We start from the raw sequence: 6,000 nt of genomic DNA, 5'->3' as shown, positions 1-6,000 counted from the left end.
CAGCAAGAGAGACTGGAGCCTGCGCTCGGGTGCTCTTTAAAATGACCCCTCCTCTCCGTGCCTCGCTCCCTGCCTCTGCCCAGCCACGGGAGCTCAGCTTCCCCAGGCTGCCTGGCCTCCGTAAACCCGGGGGACAAGCCTGGACCCTCCAAATGCAGAGGTACAAGGGAGCAAAGGGAGGGGAACATGAATATAGTAGGTAGATCCACAGCAAGCAATAATTGTACCATCTAAGTGTGGACCACTGGGTTCCCCGCCTCAAAATTGGGTACCTGGGTGAAAGCCAGTATGCTCAGAGAGGGGGACAGGTTTAGATTGGACATAAGAAAGATATTTTTTGCGATGAGGGTGGTGAGACAGTGGAACAGGTTGCCTAGAGAAGCTGTGGATGTTGCTGGAAGTGTTCAAGGACAGGATGGATGGGGCTTTGAGCACCCTGACCTACTGAAAGATGTCCCATGGCAGGGGGTTTGGACTAGATGATCTTTGAAGGTCCCTTCCAACCCAAACCATTCTTTGGTCTCTTCCAACACAAACCAATGATATTATCCTATGATCTGAAATAACCAGCAGGAAATGCCAAGGAAAAGTTGGCACTTTAGTTCCACTTTCTTAGGATTTCCATACTTAACTCTGGGCAGAGAGAAGGAGACAGGCTGATGGGGATTCACAGCCATGTCCTATTTCTTGGAATTAGGTTGCTGCTTCCATAAAGACTTGCCTCAGCTTTCAAGGATACTGGCTTACATCCTCTGATATATTTGCAAAGAGACGTGAGCATCGATCTTGTGTCTTGCAAGAAGGTATCCTAACTTGTGGATTATACCATACACCCTTTTTTACCTCCACCTCTTGCCAGACAACCTCAGGAATAATATAAAGCCAAACCTCCACATCCCAGGAGAATCTCTCCCACGGGAGAGATAAAAGGGGTGTGAGTGACTGCACGGGAAGGGAAGGATATTGGGGAAATGGAAGTCAGAGAAAGGAAAGATTTTCTCTTGGCTGTACTTTGTGTAATGCTTCATCTGGTAGATTTATTGGATTACCTCCAGGCTCAGATGGGCTATTACAACTACTGCTGCAAAATAACACTTGTCGTTTTGAACAAAAGGCCATCTCTGTGCTAGTGGAGTTACAAAAAGTTACAAAGTAAAAATGAAAAAAACAGAATAGGGAATTATAGTCGATAAAACATGTGAAATTAGAGTGACGGAGATGGACACGAAGCCAAGCTCTCCCAACAGCACCAAGGTAACAAACTTTCCTTGCGAACAACAGGGCTATAGATGTGAAAAAATAAGGACAAAGCATTATTTTAGGACATATTTTAGGAACTTCTCCTTACTATACTATTAGATTCCTATTGCCTCAAATATATAACTCAGTATAACATCAGCTCAATATGTAGGATGACTGCTATCATCATCTTAACACATTTCAATATATTTTAGTTTACCAGTTCAACATAATTATAAAATTCCTTACATGGACAATTATCCTTAACTTTTTTTGAAACTCCGCCTTAAAAGGATCAGCTGTAATGGTTTTTACACGAAGAATATATTCCCCACTGTGCTTCATGAGTTTGAGGAACTTGTAAAATTAACCTGTAAAAAACTTGTAAAAAAAGCTTTTGTAGATAGAACAGGCATATTTCTAAAAGAAGACTCCCAAACATATAAATACTAATGAACCTGAGTTACTCAGTGTTCCCTGTTCTAACAGCTCATGCCCAGACTTTTATCAATTTTTATAATTTTAAGATGTCCTCAAAACCCAACATTTTTCAGAGAAATAATATCTTTTTTTTCTTTTGTTATTTTTCAGTTAGTTTTTTTTTTGATAAAGGGGACTCTTCTTCTCCAGAATGAATACACTATCATGATCTGTAGAAAATAAAGGATTATTCTAATTTTCATACCATACCTTTAAAATTTACTAGCACATTGTAAAATAAATTTAAATCTTATGCAGTCTCTACAAATGTGTTTCCAACACCCTTATATGATTCACTGTTAAAAAAAACAAACAACACAATGGGGAAATATCCTCACTGAAAATACAAAACTAATTTCTAATTTCCCGAAAATGCTGAACATGCTTTGAGCTGCGCAGTATAGAGATAACCATCTTGTGGGGCATGCCTTGATGACTCAATGTAATAACGCTGACGCAATCAAACATCTCCCATAGTTCTGAAACTTTGGTTGTACATTAGGGCAAAACCCACAAAACCTTTAGTTACTCGGTCTTCAAGATCAGAGGACAACTGATGGCATACTTGGCTATTATGTGTCATGCAAGCTGGTCTGGGAACTAGTCACTCTCAATTTCCATTAATTTGCCCATAACAAAGTGTTTTAAAAAATAACCATTACCAGGATTAGCTGCAGATCATGACACATTTTTTTAAAATCAAACTTTGATTTAATAAATTTTTAAATTTTCACATATGCTTAACATTGTTTCCTTTGTATCTTGAAAATGACGTGTTATCTTTCTGCTTATTTCCTTTCCAATGACATAGAAACTAATTACTGTAAAATACTTTTATATTGATTGAAGTCCTTGCAATCAAGTTATGAATTATCATCACAGTTAAAAGAGGGGGTAGCACATTTTTGGCAATATTTTAAACCTGTCAAGATTCATCCTTTTAGGTATAAGCGAATCTTGGTGAAAAAATACTTAATTTGCTCCATAGTCAACTGGTCTATGTGAGTGACTAAGGACAATACTATCAATGCACGCAGCCGTAGCAAGTCATGTAGTAATGTTTCAACATTTTTAGTGGAAAAAAAGCACAAACCTTTCAAGAGCCCAATAAACAAGAATAATTGTTACTATTTGTTCCATGTGCACAAGTCAGAATCAGCAATAGGGAACATTGTTCTTTCACCAAAAATAGGCCTTAAGGCAATTATAACCATCTTTTCTAATCCATGCACAAACATTATTGCAGTCTTTCTGGAAAACGTAAAGGCTTTTCTTTGAAGTCAACATGTTTTGATTTGTTGGTGGAATGCAAGCGTCACAGCCATTGCCACATGGAGATCTACCTTGGCCAACTAAAGATGCCAACAAAACTCAGGCGCAGCTTTAGACTGTGACTGCTTTGTTTGCTCTGAGCCCTTTGTGCATGCTCATCCAAATACTACACACCCCCAAAGCCCATACTTAGTTCACTATCATAAATAGTTATGAAAAATATCTTTAAATGCATTAGTCTGAATGTATTGAGTAATCACAACAATAATGCCTTTAGGAAGGCTGAAGCTCCTTATGCAGATAACTGTGAAAGAATACTGAATTTCAGCTGGAATTGCAGACTTTTCAGTACAAAGATGGAAAAGAAACTGGTTTTCTTTTTAAGCTGCTGAGTAAACGTACAAACTACTGCTATTTAGGATCAAATGCACTGGCCCTGATTTCACAGAAGGTGGCTTTGAAGAAATGTGTTCAGCAAGACACCCAACCCCAGGCGGGTCACTCAGACCTCCCCCAGTCCTCATGCACTTGCTCCCAGTTCATTGCCTGATTTTGCCCAGCCAAGCCTCTCACATCGGTCCACCCCCTGAAACTCTCCCCTAGCTCTTCTCCTTAGCTCATGCAAAGCCTATTTCTCTTTCTGGTTTCCCTCTTTCCTCGGCAACTCACCGAGTACTGACAGTGCATGGAGAGGACCCTAGGGATGAGATGACAGCCTGCAAGCCTTGGAGAGGAGCTGATGGCACAACACAGCTCTCGAGCATGTAGTGACAGAGCAATTATTAGAGCTATATTTTTGTGCGTGGCAACCCCACTTCTTCCTAACAGGAGTCCCACATCCATGCCAAATGAACAGATCCTCGTTAACGATCTGCATTGGCCAGCAGTTGTGAAGGACCAAGTAAACTTGGAATTCTTTCCTCTGCCAAAGTTATGACAGGTGATATAAGAAATGCCACAGTTAGATCTGGGCTAGAAACATTTTTCTTGTTCTAGGAAGGTTTTTGAGATTTTAAATGTTTTCTTCTTCTTCACTGGCATGAAATCATAATCTTTCAGAATAACTGGTCAGAAGTGCAGCAAGGAGATATTCCTCATCCCAGAAAACCCAGTAACTTGATAATTAAGGCTTTCAAACAACATATGGGAAACCCAGCTTCAATTGTATAATCCATACGAAAATCTAAGCCTCAATTTCTCTACTCAAAGATTACCTTCACCATAATGCTGGTGTGGGCTGAATCTCTTCTAAGATTTCTTGTGTATAAATGCCACTTGGTATAAGTAATTTCATATTATTAGAGTCAGAAAAATAAATAAAGAGTAACTAGTTGCGGGTAGACGATTTTAAGGTAGGGTTGATGAAGTCTCTACACACTGTGAAGATGAGTTACTTATTTCTGTGAAATAAAAGATGAGCATGGGAACTGGAGAGCCAGTCTGCAACAGGGACCTAGATCTGTTTTTAACATATGCAACCTGAGCGCCTTACCTACTGTATTGCACTGCCAGCTATTTTGGTTTCTCTGCTGATAATTTGCTATATGCTGTGCCAAGCTGTAATAAGATCTATTTTGCAAGAGCAGTAACCCTAACATGCAAATACCAGACTTTTGCCTACTTAAATTTCCCCTGTAATTCAGACTGGATACACTCTTTTAAACACTTCCCCAAAACACTGCTTTAAAGAGTGAAAGGTGTTCTAGATATCTATGTTAATTATACCTACATTAACTTCCGTGGAGATAATGCAAACACAGATTTTTTTAGGAGGGACTCATTCAGCTTGGAGCCTTTCACGCACATGCTCAGCCCCAGCAAGCTCCACGGCAGAGCTCCTGTTTCAACTACACAGTTCCTGCAGCACCAAAGACCGATTCCCTGCCCTATGTTTTTTGTGACCTTCGGTAAGCCAGAGGAGCTACACTGAAAGTCGCAGGAGCCAAAAGCGCTCTGTCCCCCTCAAAAAAAAAAGGCAAAAAAAAAGCATTAGCGATCAGGCTGTAAATAAGGCAGGAACGATAGAAAAGGATGCCCTCTTCAGCCTGAATGCTGCCTTCACTGCCTTCACCTGCAGGTTAGGACTGCAGCAGCATGCCTGCGGGCACAGTCATGCCTTTATGGGCTTGGCCTTGCTATCAGAACAGGTGAGGGGTTGACTCGCTGGAAAGCAGCTCTGCAGAGAGGGGCCTGGGAGTCCGGGTGTACAACAGGATGACCATGAGCCAGCAATGTGCCCTTTTGGCCAAGAAGGCCAATGGTCTCCTGGGGTGCATTAAAAAGAGCGTGGCCAGCAGGTCGAGGGAGGTCATCCTCCCCCTCTACTCTGCCCTGGTGAGGCCACACCTGGAGTACTGTGTCCAGTTCTGGGCTCCCCGGTTCAAGAAGGACCAGGAACTGCTGGAGAGAGTCCAGCGGAGGGCTACAAAGATGATCAAGGGACTGGAGCACCTCTCTTATGAGGAAAGGCTGAGAGACCTGGGTCTGTTTAGCCTGGAGAAGACTGAAAGGGGATCTCATCAACGCTTATAAATATCTAAAGGGCAGGTGTCAAAAGGCCGGGGCCAGACTCTTTTCAGTCATGCCCAGCGACAGGACAAGGGGCAATGGGCACAAACCGGAACACAGGAAATTCCATCTCAACATGAGGAAAAACTTCTTTCCTTTGAGGATGGCAGAGCACTGGAACACGCTGCCCAGAGAGGTGGTGGAGTCTCCAACTCTGGAGATCTCAAAACCCGCCTGGACACGTTCCTGTGCAACCTGCTCTAGGTGAATCTGCTTTGGCAGGGGGTTGGACTAGATGATCTCTGACAACCCCTACAATTCTGTGATTCTGTGATGAGCCAACAGCCCGGCAGGGAACAGCCACTTTGGGTCAGTCCCTGCTGGCTGTGCCTGGCTCTGTGGGACTGCTGACCAGAGCTCGGGCCCAGCCCCAGGACACATCTGTCTGCACCACCTCTCAGGAGGGCCCCGACCATTGACCCCTGTCCGTGAAATCATAGA

The sequence above is a fragment of the Chroicocephalus ridibundus genome, chromosome 3 (assembly GCF_963924245.1).
Source record: "Chroicocephalus ridibundus chromosome 3, bChrRid1.1, whole genome shotgun sequence".
NCBI classification, from domain to species: Eukaryota; Metazoa; Chordata; class Aves; order Charadriiformes; family Laridae; genus Chroicocephalus; species Chroicocephalus ridibundus.
The sequence above is the reverse complement of the archived record's forward strand: the minus strand, read 5'-3'. Positions refer to the sequence as shown.